General features: G+C 41.2%; 1 protein-coding gene across 10 annotated transcripts in view; it reads right to left on the bottom strand.

The window, feature by feature from the left end:
* The window catches only part of ATXN1 (ataxin 1), a 303,257-nt gene that overhangs the window by 221,046 nt on the left and 56,621 nt on the right, over positions 1 to 25,590 (bottom strand). For all 10 annotated transcript variants that reach the window (XM_030552464.1, XM_030552461.1, XM_030552468.1 and 7 more), the window contains one exon: positions 2,582 to 2,707. The gene's annotated coding sequence lies outside the window, so the exon portion shown is untranslated. The remainder of the gene's footprint in view (positions 1 to 2,581; positions 2,708 to 25,590) is intronic.

Below are 25,590 nucleotides of genomic sequence, written 5' to 3'. Positions count from 1 at the left end.
TGGAGTGGGGGCAGGGTCTGCCTTCCCTAGATACCCTTATACTAGGGCACAAGGGTGTCTAGGGAGCAAACATGGACAATTCTGACAAAAATCTCTGATCAAGAGTGCATGGGTGCACATATCTTGACATGGAGCACCCATAAAGGCACAACTTGAAGAAGAACTAGGAGGATACTGGGAAAGGAAAACTATGTGGATTACATTGCACCAGGATTTAAAAAACCACACAAATAAAAGACATCACACTGGCCTGAAATAAATGCAGATCCCATATCTTATGGTCCACAAAGGGCTAGAAACAAATGAACGTTTTGTATCACTTCTTTTTCTTAGTGTATGCGCAAGGTGCCTCAGGTGGCACGTAACCAAGATTCATCACCCGATTTAGTCTGCTGGGTGACTCATTAGCTTCCCTGGCCTGGGCCAGGTACTGACAGAGAGCACGGCATGAAAACTGGGAATATCAGATAGTCAAGATAGGTTGTGAGGTCATAGAATCATAGAAGTTTAGGATTGGAAGAGACCTCAGGAGTCTCTTCCAGGAGGAGATATCAAACATTAAAAGAGCGTTAATTTGATTCAACATCTTCGTCTTGCACTAGCTGAATTCTGACATGATTTTTATCACCCGCTACCTGAAGAAAAGTTAGATTTGGAAAGCAATGCTTTTTACCACCTGAAGGCATCAAGGAAACTAAGCAATCAGATGGCATAAAGTAATAATCTTGAGCAGTTTGCAAAGATTCTTAGTTATTGGACTAGTATGAATGCTTTCAGAACTAGTACAATTTTCCAAGCAATAGCCCTAAATCAGTGACCAAAGAGGAAATACATTGATCCCCAGTGCTGAGCCTGTTGATTCCAAAACAAACTTATAAATCAGTGTCCATAGGCCTGCTATGCTCTCCTCCGCTCTGCAGCAAGGAAAGGAGCAAACGTGTGCAAATACCATCCAGATTAGTCCGGGCAATATGAAAAAGAGGGCGGGAAAGGGATACACTGTGCATTTTACCCTTCCCCGCCACGCTGAATGCAGACCCTGTAATGTTGCTGTAGGATTTTGATCAGCATAGCTGGATGGGGCAGAGGAACACAGGATATGGCAGACGCCAAACACATTTTCCCCTTCAGCAACCTGATGTTCCAAGCTGATGACCTGCTCTTCCGTCTTCTCCTTTCCGTTCACAGTGCTGTTTTTGTGTGTCTTCTTGGAGCTGAGCAATAACTGTTTTCAGTGCTGTGGTGCACTGGAAATCCTCCTGAGTGTTAAGGCTGCTCCTTACAACATGAACGCCAGCTCCATGGCTTTTCAGCATCCTTTTTTGAGAGATGAGTAATGCTCAGAGATACTAGTGGCAGTCATGCTGCTTGAAGAAGGGAGAGTGAAGGGCAAGATGCAGGCACGCCATAGAGATGCCCCAAGATCTGGGGGGCTGGTGTTGGAATTCCTTGGTGGTTCTCATGCTCTGCACAGGCCTGATACCACATTCCCTGCCCCTTCCACACCATGGCTAATCTTTGTCCCATGAGAGAACACAGCAATTCATCCATGCCCTCAACTGTGCAGGTTTCTTACAGTAATTTTTTGTCTCCAACACCTGTATGTGGAATGGAAGAAATGATTTGGTATTTCTATTCAGGAAGGAGGCCAGAGGATTTTTTAATGATTATTTATAGTATTATCAGGGATCACAGTTTTACAACTGTACCGTATTTTCACCCTTACTCAATACAAAAATTCAGTCATTCCTTTTGAATTTGAGCAAAACAAAAGCCTGGAAAACGAAGAACAAAGATGAAAGACGAGGCTCTTCACTGAAATTCATATTTAAAACCTCTTTATTTAGGAAATGCTAAACAAAACAACACAAAGTGGTCTGAATGACAGAAGTGCTGATTTTGCTGTTACACAAATATTGATGCACCACTTATAGCTCTGGTTCAGAAAGGAGACTTTATGTATTGTTTTAACTGCACCAGTTTAGAATGTCACCAACAAAGCAGTAAAGCCAGCCAAAATATTAAAGATAAAATAAAATTAACAGACCTCTGTAAGAAGTCTGATGTTCCAGGTGAAGATTTTTTAAATATATATAATTGAAAGGTACCTATTTAACATAAAAATACTACTGCAGACTGCTGTAAAATCTGATTACTGATGTAAGTTCTATAACAATAAGAGATTGTACAAGCATTTTCCTACAATCCACTATATTTTATACAATTCCTTTCTTTTTACAGGATCGTATAATATAGTCTCTTATCCCACAAATACTTATGCATGTGAATAACTTTAAACATGAGAAGCCTCATTGATTCAACTGGAACTAATCATTTGCATGAAGTTAAACACATGCATACATGTCTCCCGGATACTATTTGCTCAGGTAGTTAATTTCAGAAACAGAAGTACACTACATATGTTTTTTTTTCCTCTGGTTTTGCCATTAAAATTTTGTTATTTTTACACATACACACATCCCTATCAATGCAGGTTAAAAAGACATCCTGAGATTCAAAAGTTAATAATGATTACATTAATTACAATAGAATTTGTGCCAAAACCTTTTCTGTCACTTACCTCAAATCATCTGAGAGTGTTTCAAGATGCAGTGGTAAGTCTCTCTTTGTCCCCTCAGCACACTAGACATTGCAGCACTTTTTTCTGATGTCTTGTATTAAAACTTTTTCACTGTGCTCCAGGATACTTAAATAAAAGCAAAAAAAGAAACACTCAGAATGAAAATGTCACTTCAAGTGGTTGGTAGGTGGCTCAGGGGAAATCCCTGACCTTTCTCCAATGTATATTTTATTTCCTAAAGCAACTGTGTTAACTACCCAGAGTGAAAGCACTCTGATGACTGTTCTGTAGGTTGCCCTTTTTCCCCCCCAATTGCCTTGAACAAATGTAAAGTATTTTTTAAAAATCATGTTCTCTGGTACACTATACTGTAATATAGTGTGGTAATTAAAGAACCAATGACTACCTCATTCACCGGAATACAAAATTGCGTGAGGGAAAGGAAAGAACCACTGTAGATGCAAAGCAGAGAAATGTGTTGTGTTAAATAACAAACTGCTACAGTAGATAGTGATCATTCATGATTATTATTTAAGGAAGCTTTATGTGAAGTTTGATTGACTGCCTAAAGATCTACACCAATCACTTTGTCACATTAATCTTTTTTAATACTAATATGTGGAAAAATATCAGACCAGACAGTAAATACGTACAACAATATTTTGGGATTTACAGAACACAAGACAGACTGGCTGAAGGAGGGAGGAAAGAAAGGTGGGAGGGTGAGTGAATGAGTGAAACTGCTGACTCTCTGAGATGAGACAATTTTGATATTCCCCGCCATCACCAAAAAGGCATGAATGTTTTTGATTTTAAAGTAAGAGATTAGGAGTTACATCAGCATGCTCAATCTCCTTTTGATTGTAGTAAAACAACGGGACATGTTCACCCTCATGTAGAGCCATTTATGACAGGGACGCATTTGGTCCAGTATTTAAGGTATAAGCTGTCTCTTGCAGTATTAAATGATTTAGTGCTTTGAACCAGCACTGAGTTCATTTTCATTTTGAGAACCTTCATCCCATTTCAGAATCCCCTTTGGATTCTGGGCATGTTAGTTATTGTTTTATAAACAATTTTTAGAACTGTATTTGGAATTGCTATACAAAATGTATAGCTAAAGTCTCCCTTCAGCTACACCTGTGAAACCCCCACTAAATTCAAGGAAGTTTCACAATGTGACTGAGGGGAGAATTTGAGCAAACCGTTTGTTTGCTTTTTTTCAGCTATGTCGGACAGGCAGCACTGAATAATTTTTTCCATTGTTTTTAATTAAGAAGTGGAGTCATTATCCACGTCTCTCTGGGACTGCGCATTCTTCTGCAAACAAAAAGTGGTCAGTGATTCAAAAAGTAAAATCAATGATGCTGCATCTCCAGTTGTAAAAAATACTGGGAACAAAAACTGAGGTACTTAAGAGAGGGTGGAAGTACCCCTAAACCCCTTGCTACTTTTTTTTAGTATCGGCACAAAAACGACATGCATTTCACCAGTCCCTAAAGCAGTTACACATTACATACAGAACCCCAAAGCTTCTGTTTAAGTAACTATAAGCTGTTCCTGCAGAGTCAGGCCCACTAACCTGTGGGAGCAGGATGAGACCCTTTAAACTGAGACCCTAATCCTGAAAAGCCTGGAAGTTCAAAGTTAAGGAAGATAATCTGTCTATGCCTCACCCCACCTTGCAAACAGTATTAATTCAAGACAAAATGTAACGGGCATGAGTTACTGGCTATCAGCTTTTACTATGAACTTCCTAGCTTCCCTCTGTGTTTGTGTCACAATCTTTGTGTCTTTTAAATGTAAGGGATGGAAGGTTGTATTTTAAGATCTAAAGGAACACAAAATTATTTTACTCTTACTTTCACCTTTATCTTTAATTTTTTAAAATAAATAAATAATGCTCATTTACGGCCAGATTCCCTGCTCTGCCACAGACTCCCTATGTGACCTTGGGCCAGTCATGTAACATAACATCTTCAGAAGTGTTCAAGACTTTCAGTGAGATGCAAGCTCCTAAGGCCCAGACCCTCAAAGGTATTTAGATGCCTAACTCTCAATGGGAGCAAGGCGTCTAAATACTTTTGAGGATCTGAGCCTCAGACACTTTTGAAAATGGCAGTTAGGCTCCTAAATCACTTACTTACTTTATAAAAGTTAACTTTAATCTTTCTGTGCCTCAGTTTCCCATCTGTATAATGGAGTTGGTAGTATGACCCTAGCTTGCAGTGAGAAGTTGCGAGGATACACGTAACAAAGATTGTAAGGCACTCAGATACTATGGTAATGGGAGCCAGCACCAAGCACAATGGCTAGGTGATAATCAATAAATATTATTACTAACAGCAACAATAGACAACTAAATAGGTAAGTGACAGACACTCTTAACACATGTTAAATAGCACCTTAATCAATAAAACAACCCAATGACCTCCAAAAGATCCCTTATAGAGCGAGGTGCTACTCAAAATAAGTAACAGTATCAGAATCTGGTCCTTATAAAATACAAACTAGGAAACTCTTTGCTGGGTTGTACTTTTATCAGCACTACAGCCTTTTCCAGAGCTCTCTGAGCAAAGCCACCCGTGGAAGGCTGAATGGTTTCGTAGTAGTCACAGAACTGTTTTATAGCTGCTTGAATCCAGAAGCAGGAAAAACACCAAATGCTGCAAGAAAAAATCCAAATATCGCGAGATTTCTGATAAAACGGTGTGAGTTGGCAACACTGTTAAAGAGTCTTTCTGCTGGATTGCTTCATACTTGCATTTGTCTGAGAGTGTTGTCTATGCTAAACTGACCAAGATAGTTTTCCATCCCCCGCAATTTGTACTTAATCATTTTAACATGTCTGACTACAATCAAAACCAACGAAAACCACAACAGTGGAAACAAAGAATCAAGAAAAGAAAGAAATTAAACCCCAGGATGCACTACACAGGAAGAGTTAGATCATGCCTCACCCTGTGTGACTGCACGGAGGCTGGGAAGAAAGGGTACAGTGAACTGCTTTCCTGCACAAATGCTCTCACACTGATGCAGACAATCCATCTCCAAGTACGAGGGGGGGAGGGGGATAGAGAAGGGGTGGAAATGACTAGAACTGCCTGCACTACTTACTACTAGCTCCAGAGGTGATTCTGGACAGGGAATGGGCAGAGACAGGCTCCACTCTCATGTGCATCAGGATACAGTCAGGGCCAGACTAGGATAATCCAGAGCTCTAGACACACCCTCATGCCACCCGAGGAGGGAGAACTGGTGACGGCCAGATTACTCCCCCCAGACAGTGGTGGGAGTGGCAGCAGGGTACCTTTTCCTCCCCTCAAGCAGTGGCAGGGCTCCTCACCTCAAAGAGGGAATATGCTCTGCTCATGTACATAGTACTAGTTGGCTTCCTCTCTGGCATTAGTGTCTGCTGTTGGTCTTCCCTGCACTGGAGGCTGTCTGCAGACTCAGACATCTGCTGCACACGGATTCTAAACATCTCTGCAAATGAGAGGACCAGAAAAATACTTTCTTTTTAAAAAGAGACCCTGAAAGCTGTGGTGGTGACTTTATCACATGGCTTTTGCAGCTGTGGCCCTAAGGCACATGCCTGTTGTCTACAGGCCTTCATCCAGCCTTGGCTGGAGTGTTTGCTAATCATGTTAAAAGATGTAGCAACCCTGCACAGCACCATGCTTCTCCTTGTGCCCAGGAGGAGGCGAGATTGTGTCTTTTAAAGACGTAATCTCTCCTGACACCACCACTCAGTTGGAGAGCTCAGACGTAGGTGGCAGGAATAGGCCTTTGTTTTTGAATTTTTGTCTAGGTATTCCTTCGCCACAGTATCTGAGCATGTACAGCGGGGCAAAGGGGGAAAACAATACATTACAAACATGAAGTCCAGTCCAGGTAATACCGTCATGATTGCTACCACTGAACTGTCCAGGAGGCTTATGCGCTGAGGGATTGCAAAACAAGGCCCACATTTCGCTTGCTTTAAAAAACCTCTGAGTTCCGATACCAGAACCACTGTGCTGCCATCTCCTAAATGATTATTGTCTACACCTCCTATCTGGACAAGCTGGCACCGGAAATAAGGTTCTTTCATAAAACTTCGATATGCACATGAAAAATGATAAACACTATATTTAAACAATTATAATTGTCTGAGGTAAGTACACAGTGTGAGAGAGGTAGCATACTTCATTGTAGAGAAATATGTAAAACTTGTGTATGGTCTGCATACTTAAATGTAGGGCCTCTAGAAAAATTAAGAAATGCTGTGTCCCTTGAGATGGATTTCGAAGGGAGCAGAGCAGCTATCAGAGCACACAGCCTTGAGGTTCTTCTCCCTCTTCCTCTCTGCCTTAAAAAGGAGCTAGCTCAGCATTTAAAGATGAGATCTGTACCTTGAACTCTACCCCACCTGTAGGCTGGCTATGTTAGGCTGGATTTTCAGTAGCATGTGTTTGTTTATTGATAGGTAGTTGTTCACAGAGTGAACAATCTAGGTCACTTAGCTATGTTAAAATAGATGTCCCCTCATGCCTTGGGAAACAGGTAATTTTAGCAGAAACTTTCTGTAGCATCCTTTGTTACAGGGAACACTAGAGATGACATCATTAACATTCTTCAGCTACCTGGAGCTGTACAGCCTCCGACCAGCAGCAACACCAGAACTAGCAAGAGAAGATAATGCTTTTGGACGCCAACAAGGCCATTACTTGCAGTCCGGGAAGCAACAAAAGCCCTAATGTGGAATAACAAGGACCTGGGTTCTAGAAGAATTGGTCAGATTTAAAAGGACTATTTAAGCTAACCCCCTTCCTTTAACGAGAAGGAGATAGGATACAGAAGTAGATGAAGTTCCCATATCAGCTCCCATACCACATATTACTGACAAGATTTATAATTGTATAGTGTTTTGTTATTCCCCCGTCATCTGTATTTCCACTTCCTTTTCTTCACCATGAATCACTACACAAGAACGTCAACAAATAATGGGATTGGTAATCAACTCTGTGGATTGCTGACGGTCCAGTCCAGGAAACAAGGTTTGTCACACTTGTTAGACTGTAAAAGCAGCAAAGAATCCTGTGGCACCTTATAGACTAACAGACGTTCTGGAGCATGAGCTTTCGTGCATGCATCTGAGGAAGTGGGTATTCACCCACAAAAGCTCATGCTCCAGAACGTCTGTTAGTCTATAAAGTGCCGCAGGATTCTTTGCTGCTTTTACAGATCCAGACTAACACGGCTACCCCTCTGATACTTGTTAGACTGACTCTCACATGTACTCTACTGGGGTAATAGCACATTTTTTTTAAAAGATGTGTAGTATAGCATCAAGTACATACAATATCAAGACAATATTTCCACAACACCTCACTATAATAGTGCCTCAGTTTCCACATCTGTGGAACAAGAATAATGATGCTGACCTCCATTATAAAGCAGTTTGAGATCCACTGATGAAAAGGGTTATAAAAGAGCTAGATTTCATTATTATTAAAGTGTAAATTATATTCCTTTTCTACCTCCAAACAACCACAGCCACAAAAACTTGCTTAAAAACAGAATACACTAGTAGGGTAAAAAAATCCTTAACTAATATCTTATTATCATTGATCTCAAATCAGCAAGAACTTGAGCACATACGTAACTTCAAGCATGTGAACACTGACTTCAATGTTGCTACTCACATGTTCAAGGTTAAGCACAAACTTAAGGGCTTTGCTAGACCAGGGCTGTTATTTGATAAGCTTCAAAAGTGTGTTTGGCATTGTACAAGTCCCAGAAGATGATATGGTCATTGGCCCTCCCAATGCAAGCTCTCTTTCAAACTTCTCAATACACCCTTTCTTCTCTGAGGCTTACTCACTCTAATCTCCTCACGGTAATATCTACAAAGAAAAAGGAAGAAAGCTAAGACAGAAAAATTATGAAATGCCTAAGACGTGGCTTTTACTAACTAAAGCAATTACATGATCTAAGGCCTGGTCTACACTACAGAGTTAGGTCAACATAAGGCAGCTTACACTGACCTAGCTACACTAAAATGTACCTCTGAGCAATGTAACTCGCACACTACAGCAACTTAATAATTCCACCTCCTAGAACATAGCTCTTAGGTCGATGCAGTGTCAGTGTAGACACTTCGTTGCTTATATCAACTGTTCCTGCCTTTCAGAAGGCATTCCACAATGCCCCACGCTGACAATTCAATTGCTGACTTGCCCTAGTTGCTGTACGCTCTTCTCCTCCCTTCCCTTCCACTTATCCCAGAAGGTTTGCTACCTTCCCTGAGGGAAGGTCAGTATATTTTGTGAGTTAAGTGCTAGGTACACTTACATCACTGTATTAGTAGCATGTCAATAATAAATAAAATTATGATAAAAATAATAATAAACTCAGCCTTAAAGTGGAGAGCATTACCCTGAAATCTAGTCAATTAAAAAAATAAATAAAAGGAGTTAAAAGTAGTTTCAGGTATTATGCCTGCCCCCTATTTTGTGGTTTTACAACCACATCTCCATAGATTTAACAATGTTCTTCTCTCTCCTGTTGTGGTGTGAAAGACACACAGAAACAGCAAGGGAAACTGACTAAATGATTATATAGGGGAAAACTGTGAAACTGACTATACACGAAGTGCTGTCTAAAGCCCAACCCTAACAAACTGGAAAACAAGAGATATCACTCTTCTCCCTCCTACTCTTCCATTTCAGTAACAGTAAATTTTAAGTGCAATATACAAAGATAGCCAGCAGATTATTCAAGATAGAAGTATGATTTTTATATTAGCAGTCTAATTTTATGTCACTTGTCCTGGATATTTCTTTTCAATATGGATTTCGAGTACCCCTTCCAAATTTCCTTAAATAGAGCCCCAAAACACTGACATTTCTCCCCCATAATCCATGTAATGAGAGAATCTTTCCACCTACACAACCAACTATTCTTGCTGGAAACATTCATCCACCAAAAGGGGGAAGAGGTTTGTATGCTTTTTTACCAATGTATTTTCCCTAGCAGTAACAACAGCCTAATACAAATGTTTTCTACCAAGTAGCTAAAAAGTAGCTGGAGACAAACTCCCAAATAGCCCCGAGGTAAGAGGTAAATCAAGCAGAGTCGATCATCCTCTCTGTTCCTCTGTAGTTTTCCCATTCTGGATTTGTCAGCCATATGGTGACACTAGATAAAATTCACCCCCACGCAGAAGCCAGTGCAACACCTGAATCCAATAGGAATTCTTATGATGGCCTCACGCTACCTGCACCGGCCTTCTGCTGGCTCTCTCCACAGGGGTGAATTAGACCCAATGTTAACAAGGTCAAGTGCATAGAATTCACAATTTCATTACACTGGCAATTTCAAAGGGTCCCTTTTAATGAATGAAAAGGATGAAGGCAGTTGAGAGGCGTGGCATGCTATAAATATTCATCCCTTAGTTGTACAATCCATTTCAATCTAAAGTAAATTTTTGTTTATTTTGTGACAAAAAGACACTTTTATTTCTGGATAGTCAATCAATTAGATATGTTATTCTAACAGGGTGTATTTTTAAGACACAGCTTAGTTCCCTATTTCATTGTCTCATACCTCTTAGAATCATCTGAAAGACTAAACATTAGGATCCTGATTTTTTTATACCCAACCTCCATGAATGCATCTGTCATTTTGCATCCACTATCAACTGCATGCATAAAGTGGAGAGAATGACCCAGGCGCCAGTGCTTTAGGTTGGGGCTCAGGGGACCCAGGTTCAGTTCCCAGCTCTACTACCAATTTCCTGTGTGACCCTAGGCAAGATATTTGGTCTCTCTGTGCCTCAGTTTCTCATCAGTAAAATGGGGATAATAGCACTTAACCTGTGTCACAGGGGTATGGCGAGGATTGAGAGGTGCTCAGATACCATGGTGGAAGGGCCCTATAAGTATCTTAGATAGAAAACTATGGGAGTAGTAGAGGGAAGCTGGATTTTAAAAAGGCCACAAAAATTAAACTAGAAAAGCATGCTGGAACTAAAATAAAGGAAAACACATGCATCTAACATTTAAAAATTTCAGTGTTTCAAAATGATAGTGTCAATTCTATGAGATTACTGAATATCAAATCTGAGCACAGTTTTACTCAGGTAGATTTAAATTGAGATTCACCTTCCTTCTGTTGGTTTGAGATACTGCATTCTGTATGTGATTACATTTGGTTTATGTGGATTGAAAATGTAATCTTTCCATTGACCCATTTCTTTAACATGTTCAACTTACTATCGTAATTTGTAATATTATTACATTTCAGCAAAAGAAAGTGGGACAACACTGTTCTTGTATGAGACAGGAAAAGTGTATCTGTACATCTAAGTAGTAAAGAATAGATTAGAATTTGGTGTAGTTGAAACAGGGCAAGTAGGTGTTTGGGGTTTTTTTTGGAGATGAGGTGAAGTAAGGGTTTTTCCCCTGGATGGGCTAAACAGGGTGTTTTTTCTTAATATGATTCATAACATGAGTTAGATAGGGGCAGCATCAGGAATAGAGTAGGTTAATGGAAAATTCATGATGTTGATGCTTATTGTTATGAACTCCTTTCTATGTTGTGGCTAATGAAGTTTAAAAATAATAAAACCAGAATTTCTTTTTATGTCTATTATACATTTTTACATACACGCACATGCTCTTACTAACCTTTCACTGGAATGTACCTTAATCTGTACTGTATTTATTCAGACCACTTTCCACAAATTACAGAACACTTCTTATGCTACTGTCACCACTCCAACATAGCTTTAATTTCAAAGGCATCTGGTATAGGTTAAAAATTATGGTGTTCTTTTAAACATTCTGCATGGTACACTCTGTTTCTTTTCTATATCTATAGTCAGTGAATGGAACACAGCAACACTCTGCCATTGCGACTGGTCTGCAGAAAACAAAAGTAACCTTAAACCAGCCACTTTCATAGTCACTCACGGCTGTTTGAAGCAAAGCTAAGCAGTGCACCTATCTTTCATTAGTGCAAAACAGACTGAAAAAAGAAAACTCCCAGCTATTGCTTACTGACGCATTACTAAATAAGGCTAATTATTATTCTCTCTCTCAAAAGGAATGAAATATTTTAAAAGATATACACACACACATATCCCTCTACACACACACGTATGCCTACATGTGTAATTACTTTTATATTTTACACTATAATGCATTTTACACCATAATGCATACACACAAATGGCATATACATTTACATGCAATATAAACTGGAATAATTCATCCATTTATATATAATTTAAAGTCCTGAGCACAAATTAATAACTTCTAAAAGCGAGAAAGGACCAGTATGATCATCTAGTCTGAGCTACCGCATAACACAGGTCACAATATTTTACCAAGAAATTATCCTTCCCTGATATGCAAGTAGATACTGTCATGCCCAATAATCTGCAGTAGACCATATCTTTTAGATAGATATCCAATTTCAATGTAAAGACTTTAGCAGGTGGCAAATTTACCACTTTCCTGGGCCTATCTATAGTTAATGCTGTTTCTAATTAACATTTTTTAAAGAATGAAATAATTTTACATCAAACCATTTTCAGAAAGTGAGTAGTTTTCTTCCATCAATATGAGCAAGTCTATTTAAGAGTTTGTGAGCGCGTGACTGTTTCAGTGAGACTGTACACATTAATATTACAAGAGTACATTAAATATATTTTTCCTCAGACATGTTACTTCAGAAGCCACCCCCTTTTTATAATTCTGTCTATACATTTTATAAAACTACTCTTACTACTCTCTATTTAAAATCGAGAGAATACATGGTGGCTGATCAGTTCCCATAATCATGAGATACAAATATGTTTGTTAGAGAATTCTCTGCATTCTTTCTGGGCCCTCAACAGTTATTCTCTCTCACACACATCAACACACCATTCTCTCCATTTTATATCCCTTCAACTTCAAGACTCACTCACCATTTTTTTGGCTAGGAGAGCAGATGGGTCTCGTTTCAGAACGAGTCAACATTGTGTGTAGGGCTGGGGCCTAAAAGAGCACTTCCACACATAGGCTTAACTTTAAGGATGTGAGGGTGGGGCTACTGACATCAGTAAAGTTAAGCGCATGCAAATACAGGACTGTGGTCCACACTAGTCAGAGGAGTCACTGTTAACTACTTTTCCAGAGGGGCTGAGCATGGTGTCTCCTCGGCTCTCTAATCTCCTACTACTTCAAGGAGCAAGAAGCAAAACAGGAAACTGAAACAGAAGGCCCAAACAATGCAAGTAGGCCACCACATTAGTGTGGCACACAACTTCACTTCTCTTACTAATACTTCCTGTTTCAGGTATTTGTAATATCTTTTTCCAAGACCATGCAGCAGCTGCCAATTACTACTAGAACTTGGTATGCAACAGCTCATGTATATGAAAATGTTCAGGGGCAACAATATACATAATTCAAACAGATTTGTGAGACTATCTGATTTCAGCTCATTAAAGAGGTCCCAAGCACCTCTGTCTTCTGCCTTAGCAGTTTGTCTTTGTCTTCTGGAAATATTTTAATGATTACAAGGAGTTGTTTTGTATTTTGAAAATATAGATTATCCCATTAATCATTCATTATATGACAGTAAACTGAAGTTACTGCAATTATATAACTTCATATGCTCATACTATATACCTAAGGCAAGCAGAGTCAGCAGAGTATAAAATTAGGTTATCAAATAGTAACTGATTTAAAAAGTCAAAACTTGGACTGCAAAGCAATCCAAGCTACAAAGAACAAAGCACAAACCAAACACAGTGCTGTCACCAGAATCACTGAAGTTGCCTCAATTGGCCCTAAGTTTGTATGTGAAAGTGAGGAGGCCTAGGGAGGAATGGACACAGAAGAAAGTAGAGCCTGATACACATTCTTCAGGATGTGTTAACATCACCTAATATTCATTTCCCACAATCTACATCAAAACGTCATTTAACCTAAATCTTATTTTAAAATCTACCATCATCCTCTCTCTTTCATTTTCTCCAGGTTGTCTTTGATCTTGCCCAGTTCAGAATGCAAATGGTAAAATTTAGATCTTTGTCCTGCCCACAGATAGAAGAGAATGCGTGCCCCATACACATGAGTGCAGGATCTGACTCTTAGACTGGAATAGCCTAACATAACTAGTCCCACAGTTGTCAATTCTATTTCTGAATGACAACCAAACTGAGTTTGACTTGTGGAATCTCCCTTCAAGTCTCATCCCCCATCTGTTCCCATTTTAATTCCCTGCAACTCCAAATAAGTGCCCCCACAATCCAAAAACTTACAGCAATGCCATTTTCTGTATGAAAGTGGCAATAACACTTGTAGCAAAACAGAAAAAAAAGAAAAAAAAAGTCAGAAGTGTGCATGTGAGATTCATACTATTCAATGTTCAAGGAGAATTCACAGTTTAACATAACCATAATGACATGGCACATCACACTAACTGACAGTAAACTGTTTTTTTATCTAGGGAATTGTTTTATAAACTCTCTCTAGTCATATAAGATGAAATCCATCCAAGGCTGCAACTTTTGCAAAAAGACAGTACAAAGCCTATCTAGCACTTAAACCCCATTTAAACCCAATTTTGTTGATTTAAAGGGTGTATAAGCCTGGTGCTGTGTGACAAAGTGAGAATTTTCTGAAATATTTTATGAAGACTATGTGTGCCTCAGTTTCCCTCTGAACTTTGCATTGTTTAAAAAAAAAAAGTTTAAGTCTCCTGCTAAAACAGTGAAGGAAGGATGAGTGTCATAGGGCTAGCTGGATGGAATGAATACAGTCATTAGCAATCGGCTGAAACCAAGCCCAAATCAACAGAGCAACCAGCAAGGCAAAGAGATGCCCAACAACTGAACCATCAACGTCTAAAAGCAGAAAACTGCAAGAAGACAGACAACGTGGAGGGGATGAGTGAGTGAAAACAAGAGATGCCGTCCATCACAGTTTGGCTGGCTCATCATGGCACTGGTTTGACCAGACTGGACTACTATAGCTTAACTTCTGCCTCTGTTTGCTAACCAAAGGGGACTTCCAGATTCTCTGTGCCAGGTAACTAATAAGTGCTTACCTTGTTTTTGAAAAGGCTACCTGTGTCGCTGCAAATATACACTGAGAGCATCATCCCCTGAAGGGCTACAGTATAAACTTCCCACAGGTGGGGCCGGAGTCGCTGCAGGGAGCCATGGAGCTGATGCCGAAGGCCCAGTCTCCTAGTTTTGGAGGCCATGGACCTGGCCCTGTGGAACTGTACAAGTGCTTAGGGGCCAGCACATTAAATGGTCACTCCCAGGGAGACTGGGTACAGGCTGGGGCATAGACCAGACCCGGTGACAGGCTAGTCCTCAGGGGTGAATTTCATCCCAGCACGCCCCTTCACACAACATAAACCCCAATTTAGCCATCCACTGGAGATGACAAAGGGTAGCTGCACAGAAGGCTCCTCTGCACTGCCTGGTGACGAGGAGGGACCCATAATTGATCCTGGATAGATCTGCATGGAGCAGGCAATTAATTTATGTGAATCCAATAGCTTAAAATTCCTGCACAGGGGCATGCTGAAACTATAGCCACCATTCCAGCTAATAGGCTGAAGCAGACTGACTGCTGTGTCCATTCTTCTAATCCCATGCAGTTCCCTCTACAAACCCTGATTATTCTGGATTTGTGCAGGAAGAAGTGAATTTAACCTATGCTGCTTATATATTTGTGTGTGTGTTTTAATACAGTGGCTTCTGGATGCACTGTAATAATGAAGATATTATCAACTTTGTGCTATATTGTAACCATTTTCTGGGATTTGTAATTTGAGCATCAAATTTAGAGCCAGACAAAAACATCTCTGGGTCTAGACGGTCCATAGACATTGAGGTTTGTTTTTAAAAAAAAAATATATATATATATATATATATTAATAAACAAGTTTGTCATTTTAAAATCATATTGTATCCAACTGTCATTTGTTAAATTGTACAGTACTAGTCAGAACTTCTGGTGACAATATAACCCACAAAATTGAAACTTGAGTGGTTTGTACATGTCACCAGAGCCTGGGATGAAAATGCAGCCTTAGAATGCGGGTGTATTTAATATTTTATAATACTTTTGTACCAGCATAAAAGCATTCACTTCACTTACATCAGTTACTCTCTGTCTTAAGATATTGTATCCGTTTGATCTTCTACAAATATCTCTACTCTTCAGATAAAATAATGCTGGTTACTTTTGAAGACAAACTTTTATGAGTATATTACTCAGAGTTCTTTTAAACATTTCAAGATACATTTTCAAACCTGGGCACAATAGATGCAACTACAAAAATATACCCCTTCACTCCCCACAAAACCCACTGCAGCATGCTGAGGAACTAGGGCATAATTCGGCAATCTTGAAGGCAGATTTTTTTTCTGGGGTAACTGGTGCCTATGTGTGTATGAAAACATGGCATCACACTATAAAGGTTGAATTTAGCAGCGTTATCTTGATTTAAGCCTGGACCCATCCACACGACGAAGCCCTTTTTTTCAACTTAAAGGACTCTTTAAATCGATTTCTCTACTTCATCGCCGACGAGGGGATTAGCGCTGAAATAGGCCTTGCCGAGTCAAAACTAGGGTAGTGTGGACGCAATTCGACAGCACTGGCCTCTGGGAGATATCCCAGAGTGCTCCATTGTGACCGCTCTGGATAGCACTCTCAACTCAGATGCAATGGCCAGGTAAACAGGAAAAGGCCTGTGAACTTCTGAATCCCATTTCCTGTTTGCCCAACATGGCAAGGTGCAGGTGAGTGCAGATCTCATCAGCACAGGTGCCCATGATGGAGTACCAGGATTGCAAAAGAGCTCCAGCATGGACCAAACAGGAGGTACAGGATCTGCTCGCCATATAGGGAGACGAATCCGTGCTAGCTGAACTCCGTTCCAGTAAATGAAATGCCAAAACATTTGAAAAAGTCTCCAAGGGCATGAAGGACAGAGGCCATAACAGGGACACAAAGCAGTGCCATGTGAAAATTACAGAGCTAAGGCAAGCCTACCAAAAAACCAGAGAGGCAAACGGACGCTGAACATGCCCACTTCTATGATGCCCCCGAACATGCCGCTTCTATGATACGCTGCATGCCATGCAGGGGGTGCAGCCACCAGTACCCCAACCCCGTGCTTTGACTCTATCAATGCAGAATCATGCAACACGGAAGCAGGTTTGGGGGATGAGGAAGATGATGATGAAGAGGTTGAATATAGCTCACAGCAAGGAAGCAGAGAAACCAGTTTCCCCAAATCCAAGATATGTTTTTCAATCTGGACCTGGAACCAGTAACCCCCGAACCCACCCAAGGCGTGCTCCCAGACCCTGAAGGCTCAGAAGTGACCTCTGGTGAGTGTACCTTTGTAAATATTAGACATGGTTTAAAAGCAAGTGTGTTTAATGATTAATTTGCCCTGGCATTTGCGGCCAGTAAAGCTACTGGAAAAGTCTGTTAACGTGTCTGGGGATGGAACGGAAATCCTCCAGGGACATCTCCATAAAGCTCTCCTGGATGTACTCCCAAAGCCTTTGCAAAAGGTTTTTGGGGAGGGCGGCCTTATTCCGTCCTCCATAGTAGGACACTTTACCACGCCAGGCCAGTAGCACGTAGTCGGGAATCACTGCAGAACAAAGCATGGCAGCGTATGGTCCCAGTGTTTGCTGGCATTCAAACAACATTCGTTCTTTATCTCGCTGTGTTATCCTCAGGAGAGTGATATCATTTATGGTCACCTGGTTGAAATAGGGTGCTTTTATTAAGGGGACATTCAGAGGTGCCCATTCCTGCTTGGCTGTGGCTTAACAGAATTGTTCCCCGCTGTTAGCCACGCAGTGGGGGGGAGGGGTGAAGCATGAGTGACCTCTCACACCAAATCGGCAGGCCCTCAATACAAGAGGCAAAATTCGACCTTGTAACAAAAGCACGTGCTGTGTAATGTGAACAGCAAGGTTTAATGTGAAAGCATGTACCCATTGTTCTATAAAATGTGTCTTTTTAACTACCACTCTCCCCTTTCCTCCACCAGCTACAAATGTTTCTCCTTCACAGAGGCTAGTGAAGATTAGAAGGCGAAAAAAACACACTCGGGATGAAATGTTGTCTGAGCTCCTGCTGTCCTCCCACACTAACAGAGCACACCGGAATGTGTGGAGGCAGATGATGTCAGAGTGCAGGAAAGCACAACACGAACACGAGGAGAGGTGGCAGGTTGAAGATGACAGGTGGCGTCAGCTTGCTAACAGAAGGCAAGAGTCAATGCTCAGGATGCTAGAAGATCAAACTTATACACTCCAGCATATGGTTGAGCTGCAGGAAAGGCAGCAGGAGCAAAGACCGCCACTACAGCCTCTGTGTAACCAACAGCCCTCCTCCCCAAGTTCCATTGCCTCCTCACCAAGATGCCCAAGAACGCAGTGGGGGGGGGGCCCTCCGGCAACCCAGCCACTCCACCCCAGGGGATTTCCCAAGCAACAGAAGGCTGTCCTTCAATAAGTTTTAAAGTTCTTAAGTGCAGTGTGGCCTTGTCCTTCTCTCATTCCCAACCCCAACCGGTGCTTCCCTCCTCCCCCACCTCTCCCGGGATACCTTGGCAGATGTCCCCTATTTGTGTGATGAATTAATAAAGAAAGCATGAATGTGAAGCAACAATGACTTCATTGCCTCTGCAAGCGGTGATTGAAGGGAGGAGGGGAGGGTGGGTAGCTTACAGGGAAGTAGAACAAACCAAGGGGGGAGAGGGGGGTTCATCAAGGAGAAACAAACAGAACTTTCACACCATAGCCTGGCCAGTCATGAAACTGGTTTTCAGAGCTTCTCTGATGCGTACTGCATCCTCCTGTACTCTTCTAACCGCCCTGGTGTCTGGCTGCATGTAATCAGCAGCCAAGTGATTTGCCTCAACCTCTCATCGTGCCATAAATGTCTCCCCCTTATTCTCACAGATATTGTGGAGCGCACAGCAAGCAGTAATAACAATGGGAATATTGGTTTCTCAGAGGTCTAACCCAAGTCAGTAAACTGCACCAGTGCGATTTTAAATGTCCAAATGCACATTCTACTACCATTCTGCACTTGCTCAGCCTAGAGTTGAACAGCTCCTGTCTGCCCAGACTGCCTCTGTATGGCTTCATGAGCCATGGAATTAAGGGGTAGGCTGGGTCCCCAAGGATAACTATAGGCATTTCAACATCCCCAATGGTTATTTTCTGGTCTGGGAAGAAAGACCCTTCCTGCAGCTTTTGAAACAGACCAGAATTCCTGAAGAGGCAAGCATCATGTACCTTTTCCAGCCATCCCATGTTGATGCTGGTGAAATGTCCCTTGTGATCCACCAGTGCTTGCAGCACCATTGAAAAGTACCCCTTGCGGTTTATGTACTCGCTGCCTTGGTGTTCCGGTGCCAAAATAGGGATATGGGTTCCGTCTATCGCCCCATCACAGTTAGGGAATTCCTTTGCAGCAAAGCCATCCACTATGACCTGCACATTTCCCAGAGTCACTACCCTTGATATCAGCAGCTCTTTGTTTGTGTTGACTACTTGGATCACAGCAGCCCCCACAGTAGATCTGCCCAGTCTAAATTGATGCCCGACTGACCGGTAGCTGTCTGGCTCTGCAAGCTTCCACAGGGCTATCGCCACTCACTCCTCAACTGTGAAGGCTGCACTCATCTTGGTATTCTGGTGCTTCAGGGCAGGGGAAAGCAAATCACAAAGTTCCATGAAAGTGCCCTTACACATGCGAAAGTTTCGCAGCTACTGAGAATCGTCCCAGAACTGTAACACTATGCGGTCCCACCAGTCTGTGCTTGTTTCCCAGGTCCAGAATCAGCGTTCCACAGCATGAATCTGCCCCATTAACACCATGACGTGCACATTGCCGGGGCCCGTACTTTGCAAGAAGTCTATGTCCATGTCTATGTCCTCAACACTCTCATCACCGCGCTGCCATCGCCTCCTCCCCTGGTTTTGCTTTGGCAGGTTCTGGTTCTGCATATACTCCAGGATAATGCGCCCGGTGTTTACAGTGCTCATAACTGCCGCAGTGATCTGAGCGGGCTCCATGATCCCAGTGATATGGCATCTGGGCTAAAAAAAGGTGCGAAACGATTGTCTGCTCTGACGGAGGGCGGGGCAACTCACGACATGGCTTACAGGGAATTAAAGTCCACAAAGGGGGTGGCTTTGCATGAAGGAGAAACACAAACAACTGTCACACTGAATGGCCCCCTCAAGGATCGAACTCAAAACCCTGGGTTTAGCAGGCCGCTGATTTCATGGACGGAGGGAAGGAGGAAGCAAATGAATACAAAACAAATGGGGTGAGTCTATTTCTTGTTTTGACCACTCCATCTATCTTTTACATCTTTAGGCTGGCAGCAGATGGTGCAGTTCGACTGCTAGCCATCGTCATCTCCTGGGTGCTCGGCAGAAGATCGGAGTGACCTGGCTGAAACACTCCCATGTCTGCCCAGGCACCCCTGACTGACCTCACCGAGGTCAGTTAAAAGAGCACCCGGGAGTACGACGACGATGGCTACCAGTCGTAACACACCTTCTGCTGCCAAAAGGCAATGAGCTGCTGCTGTGTAGCAATGCAGTCCCACGTCTGCCAGCACCCAGGAGACTTATGGTGACGGTCAGCTGTGCGAGCTCCATGCTTGCTGTGGTATGACGTCTGCACAGGTAACCCAGGAAAAAAGGCACGAAACGATTGTCTGCCATTGCTTTCACGGAAGAAGGAGGGGGGCGGGGGGCTGACAAAGCTCAGAATATCAAAACTACCATTAGAGAAAAAACTGAAAGAATAAATTAATTTTATTAAAAGGCTTTCAGCCATTTTTCATAGGCACAAACTGTCTCCATGCAGGCATTCCCCCATGCAAGCCACACATACACAGGATTTTAGTGAAGGTTGAAGACAATCCTTCAAATGGGCTCCATGAGCAGCCCCAAATTTGAGCCCAGACTCAGCAGAGCACTTAGGCATGTATTCAGCGTCAAGCATGTGCTTAAGCCTCCTTGACCTCTCTTAGGCTTGAGCACATAAATGCTCTGCTGAATCAAGGTCCATAAAAAGACAATGCAACTCCATTTGTTAATTTGTTTACTGTTTTAGATTAAATGAATTGTTTTGAGAAAGATAGAGGGCCTTTACATAAGGGAATGCATGCAGTTAGAACATGAAAGTTTTAAAGTTTTGCAGAGTCACCACCATTTGGAGCTATAGAAGAAACCCTGAAGTGACTCCATGGCTTTTCATCACCTCCAGCAGATTTGAAGAAGAGCAAAGGCCTTTTCGGCAGCTTCTCTGAGCTGCAAACTCAGTTCACCTGTAAGAAGTTCAGTAACATTTCAGCACTTCCTGGGGATTTTAGCAGTGGGCTGGCCTTGCAGCACAAACAGAGATTAATAATTTTCTAATGTATAGTAATAAATAATGTATTCCCCAAAAGTCCATAAATTAAAGCTATAATTTCATCTTGGTTCTGTGATGACACCAGAAACCTTGGATGGAATTTTAGCCTTGTAAACAGCTGGGATACAAATTATTCCTTAAATTATGTTTGGAGAGTTGAAAATGAACTCAGAAATTCTAAAGGAATTACTAGCAAGAAATAACATGTAATTACAAGTAGAAAACAAAATTATTAGACAGATATTATTGCCGTGTAAAATTTGTTACTGGAAGCACCATCTCCCATTCCTGAAAAGCCCACTGAATGTATTTATAGCAAACCAAAAAAGGCTAACAAAAACTTAACAGTTCATACAGTACCAGACCCCAAACAGTGACGCTGCCCATGATGATAAATAAGGAAGTGAAGTCACAGTAGAATCATAAAGCCGAAAGCATATTCCAACTGAAACTACACCAGTAGTTTACATGAGTCAAAAGTGTACCCAAAAGGTACACAACAATTATCAGGAAAAGAATAAGCATAAGATATCAAAAGAAAGTCATAAAAACCTGCAACTTTGTATTCCTATCTGACAAGAAATCTACTAAACAAACCAAAGTGCACATGACAAGAAGCTGATTTTTTTCTGCATTGAACAAATGTCAGAGTTACAGAAAAAACACACTTCAAACAATGCAAAAGTTCTCAGGAAAAAAAAATGCTCCTTGTAAAAACTCCCACTGCAAATCATTCAAGAAAACAAGAAATCATGGGGAAAACAGGATAAATGTGATGACTGTACTGACAATGGGAACGCTCTTGTTAATTAGTTAATATTTGTACAGCAATATTAAGATAATCTATTTAAAGTATTATACTGTATTTACTATGGGTGAGGTCCTCAACCCCACTCTAGCACTTTCTTCACCTGTAAAAAGACCAGAGCAGTGAAAAGGGGAACTAAACACACCTGGAAGTGTATTTCCCTGGAATGGGCACTGCAGAAGACAGCCAGCTTCCAAAGACCCCCTCAACAGCAGTGGAACAGGGGGTATGCCAGCGGCAGGGCTAGTGGAGGGGTGTCAAGGATGGGAACACAGCCCTGCAGAGAATCAGGACAGTACTGTAACCCATACGGCAGCCATTGGAGATGGCTATAAATTAGTCAAGCCCCTTAGAGCCAAGACCTGTCCAGCTCCTGGAGCAGCTCAGGAGAAGGAGGGTACAAAGCTAGCCTGTAACTACCTGAGCACACCCCTCTTCCTGGGCTGTGAGCTTTGTGCCATGCCTGTCAGAAGGTGCAGCACAGAATCTCATGTATGAGCCCATGGATCAGAACAACTTACACAAACTGACAAAGCACACAACAAAGACCCTCTTGTGGTCTAGCATAAACAGTGTTGCCAACTCGCAGGATTTTATCACACCAATGACTGTATTTGGTCCTTTTCTTAAAGCCCCAGCTTCTGGATTCAAACAATTATGTGTGAATCTCAGTTTTATTTTTTTTAAAGTAAGTTCCTAGTCCTTCTCTTACAGAGAAAAGCTTGAAAATATGACCCCTAAAGGCTATGACCACAAAAAGACAAACAGAAAAGACCCAGGAAGTTATCTTTAAAAAAAACACCATAATTTTAAAGCCCATGATGATGTGTAGGGGACCTGACTTACCATTTCTGAGCATTCGGGCAATAACAGGTTTCCTTCCTCCTCCCCTACAAGCTATGACCCATGCCTCTTCCACCTCTTTCCCCTCCCACTTCCTTATTTTATGGCATATAATGTTTGAACATGGGTGCCTAAATTTGGGTTCTTAAATCCATATTTAAGCACTTAAATAAAAATGGCTGCTTTTTCAAGGTGCTAAGTACCTGCAGGTCCTATTTCCCCCCCTCTTTATTTTAATTAATTGTCTAGGTGCTCGGTACTTTTTACAGTCAGAACAATTCTAGTGAAGTGCCTAAGTATGGTTTTAAGAGCTTAACCTCAATCACCCATTTTTAAACATCTTGGCTTTTATGCTTGCATATATATAAGAAAAAGGCAGCACACAGCCAAGAGAAAATGCAATTAGGACAAAAAAAAAAACCATCACAATCAAAGCCTAACACTTCATGCCTTGATATCTACACCAGAAGCACATCATCACCTCTAAATAGCAACCCTGAACCTACTAAAAAAAAACTTACATAAGACATGACTCAAGAACCAAAGCAAGAGTGTCAAACATTTAGAGATACTGCACCCTTTCCTCTCAGTAGTAAAGGAACAGAAAGTGAAGATGTACAACAGAGATCCCTGAAATGGAGAAAAATACTGAAGACGACTTCTTGGGAGAATCAAAACCATGCAGAAGACCTAAGCTATGGACTTCCTAAGGACATACTACGGGAAAATCCTAATCCAAATGCAGTCTCAAGGTCTCTTATCTCTCAAAAAACTGATGTGTGCTCCAGGAATAAGGATGACATCAACATGCACTTTCATTTGTCTTTATTACCGAGTAGTATTGCCATGAATCTTAGGGTAGGAGGTAGCTTGCTAGATGTCCTAACTGGTAGGCTACATCACCCATGGCAAACGCCTACCAGATGATGGTTCAAAGACAGGGAATAAAAACTGGCCTTGTAACAGAGAGTGGCAGGGGAATTTAGAACCCTTTCTAAGTCTGATTAGAATGAACATGTCCATGTTGATGGTCTGGGCACAGCAGTGAGGAAGGAAAGAAATCCACACAGAAAATAAAAAGAAAAAAATTAAAATAGTGCTGAAAGTAAGAGGTGAAAATAACTTGTGTAAGGGTTAATGCTATTTTATTCTATTCAGATTCTTACACCACGCTTGTCACCAGGACATCTGTGATTGGTACAAATAGAAGGGTTCCTAGTACATTTTCCTCTTGATACACAGGCAGCACTTGCACTTTAATGAATATGGTCAAGAAGGAACTACGCTACCTAGTGTTCTAGAAACTAACCCAAGTCAATATTCATACTACACATAACATCTATTTTCAATGAATTCACAGATTCTGTCCAAAATAACTGTGACGCAATACATGAATTGCATGTGTCATAACACTGAAGTACTAAATGTAAGAACAGTTTAGAATGGTTTTCTAGAAACCTGCTGGTCGCAGTACAATACTTGTACTTTAAAAAGGCATCTTATAAAACAGAAGTATGTATTCTAGCCTGTTAATTGGTTTTCCTTCCTTGCTCATTAGCACAACATCTAACATAAAAGACTCTGGATTTTTTCCTTTTGAGTCAGGCCTCCTAAGAAAAATACTAGCAACAAAGTAATTTTAAAAATGTGGGTAAACCAGGCAAGGAAGCACATTTTCAGGTGGACTGTGCCATTACAGAAGGAACAAGAGGGGTGATTCCACAGCTGTCTCCATGTTTCTGGAAAAAAGCAGGTTCCTAAAAGAGTGATTGCAATTGGTCAAGATGAGTTCTATGGTGAGGAATCCTGTAGTGGTATCGTATCCAGGGATGTGAACTTTGGTCACCAACTTAAATCCACGTATGGCAAGCTACCACATGCTTCAAACCATAGGTTGAAAGTGTTGTGAGCAATAAGTAATAAAATGTGGGCTGTATCATGTGGCAGGATATAGCCAGATTCATTCTAATGCCACAAATCAAAAAATATGAAGTTGGGGGCCTGGGAGGAGGAGGAGAGGGGAGGGAAAGAAGAGCATGTTTGTGTGTCTGTTTCTCTTTAAATGTTTTGATCACTGAACATCCAACCTACTTTAAAAAAAATATACATTTTCAAACCTGAGTTATCAGAGAGAAGAGAGAAATTTTTTATTAGCATCAGTGGATTGTTTAAATAAATAAATTAAAAATATCAAGACATTGCCTACGTTGACTTTTATAACCACCAAAAAAAGGATGGCAGTCTACGCGCCACTGGAAAACATTTCCAGTCATTGCCAGTACTCTGTATTGCCATGTGGGAATCCCAACCTTCATTTCCAGAACTAGATTGCCTATATCTCTGGAGGAAGGAAGGGAGTGCTGCAACACTCTTTAATTAGTGTCATGTTTCAGAACTGTCTTATGTTTGCCTGTCACCCAAAGATCTTGAAAATTGAATACAAACGATGCACAAATATTAAAAAAATACTCAAAGCCTGACAGGGGTCCCCCCAAAAATGGCCACCTAGCAATGTTCTGAGTAAAAACAAAAATGTAAAGTTAACACGAAGGACAAAACCGTACACATTATGTAATTTAAAGTTACATTTGTCAAAGATGGCTGCCATTATATTGGCTGAGATGATCACAAACCTCCTATGAGCTAAAATATAACAGTCTAGATATGGGAAATTGCAGCGTTGGGAATTATATTCCACTGTTTTCTTACCCTACAATTATTTTAATGATAAACTTCAATTTCACTCAAACCTTATGATTGATAATGATCCACTCAAACTTATACTGATAGTTAGATTTATATTGCATGCATACACAAGGCTTAAAAATGTCAGCTTGCCAGTGGTGAGTGTAAAGATTGCCCTGGTGAGCACAGAAGCCTAAGACAAAGACAGA

The sequence above is a fragment of the Gopherus evgoodei genome, chromosome 2 (genome assembly GCF_007399415.2).
Source record: "Gopherus evgoodei ecotype Sinaloan lineage chromosome 2, rGopEvg1_v1.p, whole genome shotgun sequence".
Classification (NCBI taxonomy): domain Eukaryota; kingdom Metazoa; phylum Chordata; order Testudines; family Testudinidae; genus Gopherus; species Gopherus evgoodei.
The sequence above is the reverse complement of the archived record's forward strand: the minus strand, read 5'-3'. Positions and strand labels throughout refer to the sequence as shown.